This window comes from Coregonus lavaretus, assembly GCF_964263955.1.
Source record: "Coregonus lavaretus genome assembly, contig: HAP1_SCAFFOLD_914, whole genome shotgun sequence".
In the NCBI taxonomy this organism is placed as follows: Eukaryota; Metazoa; Chordata; class Actinopteri; order Salmoniformes; family Salmonidae; genus Coregonus; species Coregonus lavaretus.
The window spans coordinates 81,264-94,387 of NW_028161327.1; the positions used below are offsets into that span (position 1 = coordinate 81,264).

At 41.1% G+C, this 13,124-nt stretch overlaps 1 long non-coding RNA gene across 2 annotated transcripts; it reads right to left on the minus strand.

Annotated features, from left to right (window-relative positions):
• Positions 1 to 8,984: 8,984 nt before the first annotated feature.
• Positions 8,985 to 9,646, minus strand: LOC311120808. 2 transcript variants are annotated; one of them, XR_014612188.1, is made up of 3 exons: positions 9,606 to 9,646; positions 9,260 to 9,410; positions 8,985 to 9,032 (listed from the first exon to the last, which is right to left on the minus strand). It is a non-coding gene; the product is annotated as an uncharacterized lncRNA (long non-coding RNA). The 2 variants fall into 2 exon arrangements; XR_014612189.1 differs by having other exon boundaries at positions 8,992 to 9,039.
• Positions 9,647 to 13,124: the final 3,478 nt, after the last annotated feature.

Below are 13,124 nucleotides of genomic sequence, written 5' to 3' on the forward strand. Positions count from 1 at the left end.
AAACCACAATTCTTTCACTTTTGTTGAGACAAAGTCTTGAACATACAGTAATATATGGACAACCTCAGTACCACAACTGCTCTTACCATATTTAGGTGTGAAACATTGCAACTGGTTCCACATTTGAATCATTCTAGTATAGTGCTGCATGGGGGTGGTGTTTTGTCAGTTAGAAAATATTTACTTTTCTTTCATTTCTCTGTGTATACAGTCACCCACATACTAAATAGATGACTTATTTTCAACCAAAACAAAGAAGAGAAACACGTTTTTCCAAACAGTTTTCGTAGGGAATGAGATTGTGGGATAGAAGTGGGTGAAACTGATTTTCCCCGTTAGTCAGCTGTGGTATTTTGCTGTATTTTGTTTGTCATTTCATGTCCGTGCAGCAATGGGGTCATGTGGGTGTCTAAATATGTGGGTGTCTTTAAATGTTAATGGTACATCTGTGTCTTATTTAATCCAAATAAATACCAACAATTGTGGCCTTTGCATTGTTTACAGAATTGCTCACCTAATGATTAGATCATATTAATCTGGGCTTGATCTGAGGGTGACACTTAGCTCTCTCTCTCTATCATGTGTCCTGTAAATGTATGTGTCTGAGCTGTATGTATGCAGTTTGGTTGTGTGTGTGTCATGCATGAGATGAGTGTGTGTATGTATAAGCTGTGTGTGTGTGTGTGTGCCCTGTGATAACTCGCCCCAACAGATGGAGAGGAAAGACTTTTACAGAGCTGAGCCTTTAATGCTTTCCTGTCCTACTTCATCAGACACTCATTTACATATACATGATTCATAAACATACACAAATAAATACTGTGCACAAACACTCACACTAGGGTTGAATGGTGGGAACCCGGTTACCGGGATTTACTGCACAAAAATAAATAACTGCGAGAAACCGGTTAATTATAATACATTATTTATATGAACAGCATGGCGTGAAATGCGTTAAATTATATGCAATGTCTAAATATGGCTTCTCTAAGGCCTCTGCATGATGAATCATGAGACAGACAGCCCATCTCAGTATGGAGCGCAGTTCACAATGCATGTAGACCTACGTATCATCTCATCATTGTAACTTTTTTTCTTGTGACAGGTAGGCCTACATTTGCTGCAGCATAACTTATGCTACAGGAATATAAAGACCGAATGAGTGTCTAATTTACCCATCTCCAACTAGCTTTCGGGGGTCACTGTTTTTTTAATTGGAAAGATGTATAATTTTTTTTTGGAGCTGCAGAGTTTTAAAACAGCCTATCACTAGAATATCGTTGCTTTAAATCAGTGCACGCACAAGCACTATCTCACAGTCATTCTCTCTCCCTCCATCAACTCCAATCAAATTGCATCCAAAATAGATAATCCTGTTCTAGATTGATATACTCTACCAGTCAAAAGTTTGGACACACCTACTCATTCAAGGGTTTTTCTTTATTTGTACTATTTTTTACATTGTATAATAATAGTGAAGACATCAAAACTATGAAATAACACATATGGAATCATGTAGCAACCAAAAAAGTGTTAAACAAATCAAAATATATTGAGATTTGAGATTCTTCAAATAGCCACCCTTTGCCTTGATGACAGCTTTGCACACACAGAATATAGCACTATTTGATAAAAGACCAAGTCCATATTATGGCAAGAACAGCTCAAATAAGCAAAGAGAAACGACAGTCCATCATTACTTTAAGACATGAAGGTCAGTCAATATGGAACATTGAAAGAACTTTTAAAGTTTCTTCAAGTGCAGTCGCAAAAACCATCAAGCGCTATGATGAAACTGGCTCTCATGTGGACCACCACAGGAATGGAAGACCCAGAGTTACCTCTGCTGCAGAGGATAAGTTCATTAGAGTTACCAGCCTCAGAAATTGCAGCCCAAATAAATGCTTCATAGAGTTCAAGTCACAGACACATCTCAACATCAACTGTTCAGAGGGGACTGTGTGAATCAGGCCTTCATGGTCGAATTGCTGGAAAGAAACCACTACTAAAGGACACCAATAATAAGGGGGACCACCCATACGTAAAAATGTATGCACACATGACTGTAAGTCGCTTTGGATAAAAGCGTCTGCTAAATGGCATATTATTGTTATTATATTATTACCTGCTTGGGCCAAGAAACACGAGCAATAGACATTAGACCGGTGGAAATTTGTCCTTTGGTCTGATGAGTCCAAATTTGAGATTTTTGGTTCCAACCGCCATGTCTTTGTGAGACGCAGAGTGGGTGAACAGATTATCTCTGCATGTGTAATTCCCACCGTAAAGCATGGAGGAGGAGGTGTTATGGTGTGGGGGTGCTTTGCTCGTGACACTGTCTGTGATTTATTTAGAATTCAAGGCACACTTAACCAGCATGGCTACCACAGCATTCTGCAGTGATACGCCATCCCATCTGGTTTGCGCTTAGTGGGACTATCATTTGTTTTTCAACAGGACAATGACCCAACACACCTCCAGACTGTGTAAGGGCTATTTTACCAAGAAGTAGAGTGATGGAGTGCTGCATCAGATGACCTGGCCTCCACAATCCCTGACCTCAACCCAATTGAGATGGTTTGGGATGAGTCGGACGGCAGAGTGAAGGAAAAGCAGCCAACATGTGCTCAGCATATGTGGGAACTCCTTCAAGACTGTTGGAAAAGCATTCCAGGTGAAGCTGGTTGAGAGAATGCCAAGAGTGTGCAAAGCTGTCATCAAGGCAAAGGGTGGCTATTTGAAGAACTTCAAATACAAAATATATTTTGATTTGTTTAACACTTTTTGGGTTACTACATGATTCCATATGTGTTATTTCATAGTTTTGATGTCTTCACTATTATTCTACAATGTAGAAAAGAGTAAAAATAAAGAAAAACCCTTGAATGAGTAGGTGTGTCCAAACCTTTGACTGGTACTGTACAGCCCTATATATAGATGTCCTCGCCTACCTCTTTCAGGTCATACATTCAATGCAGTATTAGCCTTATATTTAGCTAATTAATTATGGGTTATGCATAATAGGCCCTGTGTAGCTCAGTTGGTAGAGCATGGCGCTTGCAACGCCAGGGTTGTGGGTTCGTTTCCCACGGGGGGCCAGTATGAAAAGAATGTATACACTCACTAACTGTAAGTCGCTCTGGATAAGAGCGTCTGCTAAATGACTAAAAATAAATAATAAATAAATAATAAGCTTCTAACTTATTGCCTTGATTAGCCTACTGGCTAGTTTCATTTATTTACCCAAGAGAGCATATAGCTAGCAACATCTATGGGCTTTTATATTTTTCTGTCGTGCGTTATGTGCAGGTGCCCCTTTAAGTATGTATTGGATAACGGCACAATCATTTGGGCTTTTTTTGGGCTTGGGCTCAATAAATGTTGTTAATGTAGGGCTCATAAAATGTATTTAATATATGGCTCATCAGGCTCAGGTTCTCATGCTGATCAAAGCACTAATCAAATCCAGACATATTTATATGCTTTATAATGCTTTTGAATGACACTTACGGTTTTGGTGGGAAATACCTGGTTACCCGGGAGAAAAGGGATTTATTCTCGGGTTGGAACATTTATAAAATACTGGGAAAATATTAAACCATAACTCACACCTACCACATATCCATACACATATACAGTGAGGGAAAAAAGTATTTGATCCCCTGCTGATTTTGTACGTTTGCCCACTGACAAAGACATGATCAGTCTATAATTTTAATGGTAGGTTGATATGAACAGTGAGAGACAGAATAACAACAAAAAAATCCAGAAAAACGAATGTCAAAAATGTAATATATTGATTTGCATTTTAATGAGGGAATTAAGTATTTGACCCCTCTGCAAAACATGACTTAGTACTTGGTGGCAAAACCCTTGTTGGCAATCACAGAGGTCAGACGTTTCTTGTAGTTGGCCACCAAGTTTTCACACATCTCAGGATGGATTTTGTTCCACTCCTCTTTGCAGATCTTCTCCAAGTCATTAAGGTTTCGAGGCTGACGTTTGGCAACTCGAACCTTCAGCTCCCTCCACAGATTTTCTATGGGATTAAGATCTGGAGACTGGCTAGGCCAGTCCAGGACCTTAATGTGATTCTTCTTGAGCCACTCCTTTGTTGCCTTGGCCGTGTGTTTTGGGTCATTGTTAAGCTGGAGTACCCATCCACGACTCATTTTCAATGCCCTGGCTGAAGGAAGGAGGTTCTCACCCAAGATTTGACGGTACATGGCCCCGTCCATCGTCCCTTTGATGCGGTGAAGTTGTCCTGTCCCCTTAGCAGAAAAACACCCCTAAAGCATAATGTTTACACCTCCATGTTTGACAGTGGGGATGGTGTTCTTGGGGTCATAGGCAGCATTCCTCCTCCTCCAAACGCGGCGAGTTGAGTTGATGCCAAAGAGCTCGATTTTGGTCTCATCTGACCACAACACTTTCACCCAGTTCACCTCTGAATCATTCAGATGTTCATTGGCAAACTTCAGACGGCCCTGTATATGTGCTTTCTTGAGCAGGGGGACCTTGCGGGCGCTGCAGGATTTCAGTCCTTCACGGCGTAGTGTGTTACCAATTGTTTTCTTGGTGACTATGGTCCCAGCTGCCTTGAGATCATTGACAAGATCCTCCCGTGTAGTTCTGGGCTGATTCCTCACTGTTCTCATGATCATTGCAACTCCACGAGGTGAGATCTTGCATGGAGCCTCAGGCCGAGGGAGATTGACAGTTCTTTTGTGTTCCTTCCATTTGCGAATAATCGCACCAACTGTTGTCACCTTCTCACCAAGCTGCTTGGCGATGGTCTTGTAGCCCATTCCAGCCTTGTGTTGGTCTACAATCTTGTCTCTGACATCCTTGGAGAGCTCTTTGGTCTTGGCCATAGTGGAGAGTTTGGAATCTGATTGATTGATTGCTTCTGTGGACAGGTGTCTTTTATTCAGGTAACAAGCTGAGATTAGGAACACTCCCTTTAAGAGTGTGCTCCTAATCTCAGCTCGTTACCTGTATAAAAGACACCTGGGAGCCAGAAATCTTTCTGATTGAGAGGGGGTCAAATACTTATTTCCCTCATTAAAATGCAAATCAATTTATAACATTTTTGACATGCGTTTTTCTGGATGTTTTTGTTGTTATTCTGTCTCTCACTCTTCAAATAAACCTACCATTAAAATTATAGACTGATCATTTCTTTGTCAGTGGGCAAACATACAAAATCAGCAGGGGATCAAATACTTTTTTCCCTCACTGTATACATATGCTGTGTGCATGAAAGTTTGAGTGAGCCTGAATGATGATTGAAACTTTGAATCCATCTTTTTCTAAATGTTTTTGTCAGTTAATTTGTTAATTTGTGAAGTAATTTGTCACAGAGCACTTGTGTGTGTTGAATGTATGTTGAAGCGATCATTTCCCTGAATGTGCGTGTGCGTGTGTGTGTGTGTGTGTGTGTAGGTGTGGTAAGGTGATTTTACTCTGAGGTCTGATCCTCAGCCAGTCCCTAAGCTTGAAAAGGGTAACGTTTGTCTCTTTTAAAAGGTGATATATTTGAGTGTTCTCTTTCCAGCCATTTCCTAAGCTTCAGTTCCAAGGAGACTTACCTGAGGCATCTTTTTGTAGGTTGAATTCTGAATCTGTATTCTGTTTCTCCATATCTACATCAGCACTCATAATTCACAAGGTCTCCCAGTTCGGCATTGTGGAGAAGGCAGATGGAATGTTATGTTCTCCATATAATATATTCTCATGGAAGTTTTTATTTTATCTGTTCTAATTGTAGATATAGCCATCTGACATGCTTCCCCGACTAATGTCACAACAACAGTAATACATACTATTCACTGCCTACACAACTTCATTTTGAAAAGGCAATAGAACACTATACCGTTTTTTTTTGCGCATATCTGTGCTCCTTTGCACATTAATATGTCGCCCTAGAATGTTTGAACATTCTACAATTTAAACTTGTGGTAATTGACAACCCTCTTCTTGATTGGAATGTTGAATCAGCAATTCTATACAAAAGCAGAGGAGAATGATGGGAATGATATACTGCCTCTACACAGAACACACAGCACAGTGAAAGAACTCCCTTTCCTTGGGTGGAATCAATAAAATCTGATGCCCTGTGGTACCCTCCATCTAAGTTATGGTGATGTGCCCATCTCTGTGCCAACGCCAGCTTGCTGTAGAGTACAGTAACAGTGGCAAGCAGATACTGGGAATCTCAGGTATGTCCTACCTTTAGACCATGACTGGCGTTTTGGACCGCATTCTTGGCCAGCAAGACACCCCATCTGCTGCCTGGCATGTGTTCCAGAACGTAGGGCTCCACTGGAAGGCAGATCAGACGCTACCATAGCAATGAAAGCCAAGACAGAGATATGCGTGTGTGTGTATTTGTGTGTGTGTGTCTGTCTGTCTGTCTGTCTGTCTGGTACCACTGCACTGATATATCACTATGATCTATTTAATTGTGATTAGATAATACATATAATGTGCATACCTTTTGGGGGAAATTTACTAAGTATTTGCACCTGTTCAGAATGTTCATATTGTGGCTCTTTTTCTTTCAGAAGCTTTAGTTGTCATACAGTCTAGACAACTCATTTGACGGTGAAATGGACCATAGCTCTGCAGTCTTGAATTTCTGAATTGAACTGAACCGTCTATGCTGTTTGTCAGTAGTCTGTCTGTGTGCCTGCATGCCTGTATCTCTCATTCTCTGTCTTTCTGAAATGACAGACAGGCCATCTTTTTTCATAGCTTTGGTCACACTTGATTTGGATGGTCCACAATGTTCTACAGATGGTGATACTATCAACAAACTATCTGTTGATATGCAACTGCTTGCTAAGTTTATGGTTTAAGGGTTAAGTTTAGAATATGGTTTAGGGTAAGGGTTATGATTAGGGATAGGGCTAGGGTTAGGGTTAGTTGATAGTAAGTTGAAATGTTGTTGACAGTTATTGAACTTCTACTGACCATCTACAAAACAACTACTTGGGACGTCCAAATAAAGTGGTACCATAGCTTCTCATACCTGCTCATTTACTTTTTGTTCTGTGTTGCCCTTCATTCAGACCTGACACATGTTACATGTTACTATTTCACCTAAATGTGTTTCTCCTCGCCCAATTATCTGTCTACAGTGCTCTGTAGAAAAGAGACCTGCACCACAATGGTCATATTGTTGGTGTCCTGTTTTCTCCTACTTATCTAAGATATTGTGACATCCCAAGTTCCCATCCCCCCTAATTGGGACTTTGCTACAGCTCGTTTGGGATTTTTCTCAGCAAAACCGGCCAAATATAATTTTGGGATTTCTCTTCACCAGTCACAATAGAGTTCCTTCAGCACAGCACTCGTTTACCATGGATCGAATGAACACTTTTGACCAAACTGCAAATCGCAAATTACACCCCGACTGTTGGTGTAAGGGTATTTAGTGAACTGTAGGCATAAAACTTTGCTTCTGGATGTGTGTTTTCCAGTTTTTGATTAGAGGGTTGGTTTGAATTTTGATTTGGTCAATCCTCTGGTTGTGTCTATAATACTACAGAGACTCCCAAATGGACCCGGAGTGGACATAGAGGCTTTTGCAGAGTATGTAATTACATAGTAAATTATTCGGTGGCTCCCAACTAAAACACGAAGGCAACCTTACGGAAAAACCACATAATTTCACATTTGGAAAATCACATGATTTCACATGTGAAATTTCCACATGTTTTGCCTATGTAAAAATGTATTTCACATGTGAAATTTGGAATACTTCACGTGATGATATTTCACATGAAGTTTCACATGTGGATTTTCACTTGTGTGCATGTAACCTTTCACATGTGAAATCATGTGAAACCATGTGACTTTGGACACTTCACATGTGGATATTTTTCACATAAGATTTCACAGGTGATGCACTGCAAAAAAACAAAAGTCGTTAGGATGTCCCCGAAATGTAGTTGCAGTGTTTTCAACGTACATATTTGACATACATTGTGTATGTTTATTTGGATTAATTTACATGTGAGGATATTTCACAAGAAGTTTCACATGTGGATTGACTTATGTTTATTTATACAGTAACTATTATTCAACATGTCCTCACCTGGGATTTTAACTCACAACCTCTTGGAGCACGGCATTCCGATCTTCCTGCTACTCCACCATGTCTGTGTCAATAACTGATTTCACCTGTATTCCTACACAAAGTAAATCTCAGTTTTGCTAAAAATACACTAAAAATAAAACTATTATGTTTATCACAGTGACACAGAAGTAACATTAAAACAGAATAATATGCCCCACCAACATCAGACAACTATACAGAAAACCCTCAAATTGCTGAAAAAAGTAAATGAAATCAATAATGAGAGAATAGTCAGAATAGCTGATAACTAAAATAGCAGTACATATGGCACTCTTTTGCTAAGTGCAGAGATGTGTTATAGGTAATGAATGGTACAGACTTTGTGGCCCAGCAGCAAGCTCAGTGAACCCCAAATCCCATACCTGCCAACTTTTCAAAAAACCTTGGAGTGAGATTTTGTCCTGGGTCCGCCTGGGTCCTGCAGTCGGTGAAAAGCAATTGCACTGCCTGCGTCTCAGAACTGCGGCCGCCTTGTTCTCATGAGGTTATCGTTGCCCACGTGTGCATGACGTCAGAGAAAGTCGGGATCAAGTCGGACACAAATCTAACCAGCATGCATTGGGCGGTGATCGCCGGTGATCGATTCTGCGCAGACCTGGCTCATCTCAAATGAGCCTCGTCTATGATCTGTCGGCATGGTTATACTGGCCTGTGGCCTTCTTGGAGGCCTTGATGATATCGGAGGGGGGCTCCCATTTGAAGCAGGGCTCCAGATTGGCCATCTTTATGGTCATTATTGAGGACAGGGTGCCATCCAATGCTAGGCTGTTTCTTCTCTTGGTTTTGTTCAGTCCCACAACTGAAAACACCCTCTCAGCATCTGCGTTTGCATGGGGCAACACCAGGACAAGCTTGGCGACGGCAGCAAGCCTCTCGAATTCTTTGGCTCCTGTCACCTATGGAAAATGCACCAAAACACAATGGAAAAACATACCTTGATTTTTGATTGATTAATACTGTAAGTATACTGTAGGTTGATCCATTAACAAAGTTCAGATAAAAACATGCATAATTTGCAACATGCATGACACATATATGCATGCAACAATTTTAAGCAACAGATGTAGCCAAGCCACACCTACCAAAAGGAAAGACAAAAAAGGAAAAAAAAATTACCTTATGCTTCCGGGTTGCCATTTCAGCCCAGAAGCTTTCCATTTCAGTTTCGTCCTGCAGGGATATCATTGGCATGGTCTGATAATTTAGAAACTCCTCACCCAGAAGGTCATGCTCCTCTGGCCCATGGTATGGGAGGAGATGGGGAAACCTATTTATGAAAGTAGAGTTACAAGTTGTTACGTTTTAGGTATATAGTCATCAACCAGCAGCAGTTCATACACATCTTTGAGGAGAAGCCACATAAGAATATCTCATGTGCAGTTTAGGAGTGAACACACCTCATCATAAAACACAGGGTATTTTAGCTAAGATGATAGACAATAATTAGAGAAAAAAAACTAACCTTTCAACAAAGTACAGGACATCTTCGATGTCACTTTCAGCCCTCTGCCGTACATCTACAAATTGTGCGTGCTTGATCAGTGGCTCTTCCAGTGGCAGCTTCTTAAGTGCATAGTCCACAGCACTTGTCAGGAAACACAACACAACTTCATGGAATGAATCCACCTGCTGTGGTGTGATGTCACCCTCGTCGAGTAATCTGTTAAGTTTAGCCCTGGTTGTGAACCCAATGTTCAACTTTCTTTTTGTCACAGATACAGCATATCGGTATAAGGTACAAAGCTAAATATCACATATCACAGTGTTTGATCATAATAATAGTCAAATACTAACCTGGTAAATGGTTAGTTTTTTCTTTAAAGGCAATTTCACAAGGCTCCTCATGGCACTGCAGAGCTGCTGGAACCATAAACTTGGAACATAGCTTGCGTACGAATTTCACCATCTATAACAGACATTTACAAAAATAGTAGGTGAAACCTGTTTTAGAGGATCCCTGCAGATATCAGCAAGAAACACAGAATGGAAAAATACAGCAAAATCCAATCCCACCTCATCATGTAACAAAAGTATTGATGACTGCTCTCTCTGAAGCAGCAAGTTGAAAGAAGTGAAAGTTGGTACGGTGGCTTGGAAGAACAGCAGGTACACTTCTGTCATGGGGTCAGTGAATGTCTGCACAAGTCTACTTCTATTGCACACGTTTCCTGAATTTATGTTAAATTCTTTGGAATACATCTTACCTGTTCGAAATCAGCTGAGTTTACATTCACCACACTAAATCATGTTCACACGCACAAACAAATAATTTATTTCAAGATTTAAAGTTTAAGAGAGTGAGTACTCAATTGGACGACATTTCATTGTTACATACCTAGTCTCAGCTCAGCTTCTTATCAGACTTCTTGAGGTAGTGACCGTTTCTTCTCCTGTTGTCTTTCGCGGCAATAGTATCTCTTCTTCTGTCACTAACTTCGGGGTGCAGCGCATATGGTTCAGTGGCGCTCATCAGCGCCATCTACCGTCGGGGAATTTGAAAAAAGGAACGAACAAGTCTCAACTGATTGTTTTTGCGTGAGAAATTGGATGTGTGGCGTGAGTGCGTGTGAAAACAGGCAAAGACGTGTGTCACACGGCGAAAGCGTGAGAGTTGGAAGCTCTGAAATCCAGAGGTTGTGAATTCAAATCCCAGGTGGGGTCATATTGAAATGTCAGCACTAAGTGCAGAATGTGACATTTGGGGGGGGGGTCTCTGTTGGGCGCACAAAACATTTTTATGTGCCTAATAATAAAAAATACGTAATTTAACTGTAAAAATGTATTACCATTTAATGTGTCATGAACACAACCAGCCATGATGCTTTCATCTGGTTGTCAAACAAATCAATTCAAAAAGTAGGCTACCTGTGAATGTTCGTCCACTCCAAAATAATCTAAACAGTGCAATGCAATGAATGGAAATCGACATCTGTTTACAAAACACCAAAAAGTGTGCCTAATGACATTCAGCGATTGCCATTGATTAGGCCTACATTAATTGATGCGTCTTGCTGACAAATTGAACTTTTTTGTAGCCTGAAAAGTCGGGACACCTGAAATGGAGCTGAAACTGTAGCGGGAAAATGGGATGGTCAACCCTAAAACACAAGTCAATTTACTAGACTAGGCTACAATGCATAGGCCTATTGTCATGAACTTCAAATAGGCCTACCGGTAGCCAGTGATGTAGTGGTACAAAATAATTGGTGGGTAAACTCTGATTGCCGGTCACGGTGAAAAAAGTAACGCTCCCTATGCTTTTAATGGAAAAAGGTGGGTAAACTGCATTTAGTTGCGTTTACCCTCCACTAGGCCTACACCACCCCCGGTAGCCTACGCTCTCAGCCAAGGTAATTCTACACATATGAACACATGCAGAACAGGTAGCCTGCATTCAATATAATACATTGTTTTGAAAATAAAAGAGACATGTGAGGTCAGTTGTTCACAATGTGAAACCATATGTTCACATGTATTACATGTAGAGTTCACATGTGAACAGAATAACATGTTTTCACCTCGCGTGCGTTAAAGATTCACATGTGAAATTTGCAGTTTCCCATATGAAAAACATTTACATGTGAACATTGAATTTGCAATTTTACATGTGAAAAAAATGTGCATCCCCATGTTGTTACATTTATGTCACGAGATCATGTTTTCACATTCTCAGATGTTTTCACTTGTAGTTTCATGCTATCACATGTTGCTTATACATGTTGTCATATGTTACCACATTAACTTCAGATAAGATCACGTGAAATTCATGTGGTTTTTCCTTAAGAGCAGTCATTTTCTAACCCAGTTTACAAGACAAAAACTCTAGACCACCTTTACTCCACACACAGAGACGCATACAAAGCTCTCCCTCACCCTCCATTTGGCAAATCTGACCATAATTCTATCCTCCTGATTCCTGCTTACAAGCAAAAACTAAAGCAGGAAGTACCAGTGACTTGAACAATACAGAAGTGGTCAGATGATGCAGACTCTAAGCTACAGTACTGTTTTGCTAGAACAGACTGGAATATGTTCCGGGATTCTTCCGATGGCATTGAGGAGTACACCATATCAGTCACTGGCTTCATCAATAAGTGCATCGATGCTGTCGTCCCCACAGTGACCGTACGTACATACCCCAACCAGAAGCCATGGATTACAGGCAACATCCTCACTGAGCTAAAGGATAGAGCTGCCGGTTTCAAGGAGTGGGACTCTAACCCGGACGCTTATAAGAAATCCCGCTATGCCCTCCGACGAACCATCAAACAGGCAAAAATGCAATACCGGACTAAGATTGAATCGTACTACACCGGCTCTGACACTCTTCGGATGTGGCAGGGCTTGCAAACAATTACGGACTACAAAGGGAAGCACAGCCACAAGCTGCCCAGTGACACGAGCCTAACAGACAAGCTAAATTACTTCTATGCTCGCTTTGAGGCAAGCAGCACTGAAGCATGCATGAGAGCATCAGCTGTTCCGGACGACTGTGTAACCACGCTCTAAGGAAGCCGATGTGAGTAAGACCTTTAAACAGGTCTACATACACAAGGCCGCAGGGCCAGATGGATTACCAGGACGTGTACTCCGAGCATGCGCTGACCAACTGCCAAGTATCTTCACTGACATTTTCAACCTGTCCCTGACTGAGTCTGTAATACCAACATGTTTCAAGCAGACCACCATAGTCCCTGTGCCCAAGAACACTAAGTTAACCTGCCTAAATGACTACCGACTCATAGCACTCATGTCTGTAGCCATGAAGTGCTTTGAAAGGCTGGTCATGGCTCACATCAACACCATTATCCCAGAAACCGTAGACCCACTCCAATTTGCATACCGCCCCAACAGATCCACAGATGAGGCAATCTCTATTGCACTCCACACTGCCCTTTCCCACCTGGACAAAAGAAACACCTACGTGAGAATGCTATTAATTGACTACAGCTCAGCGTTCAACACCATAGTGCCCTCAAAG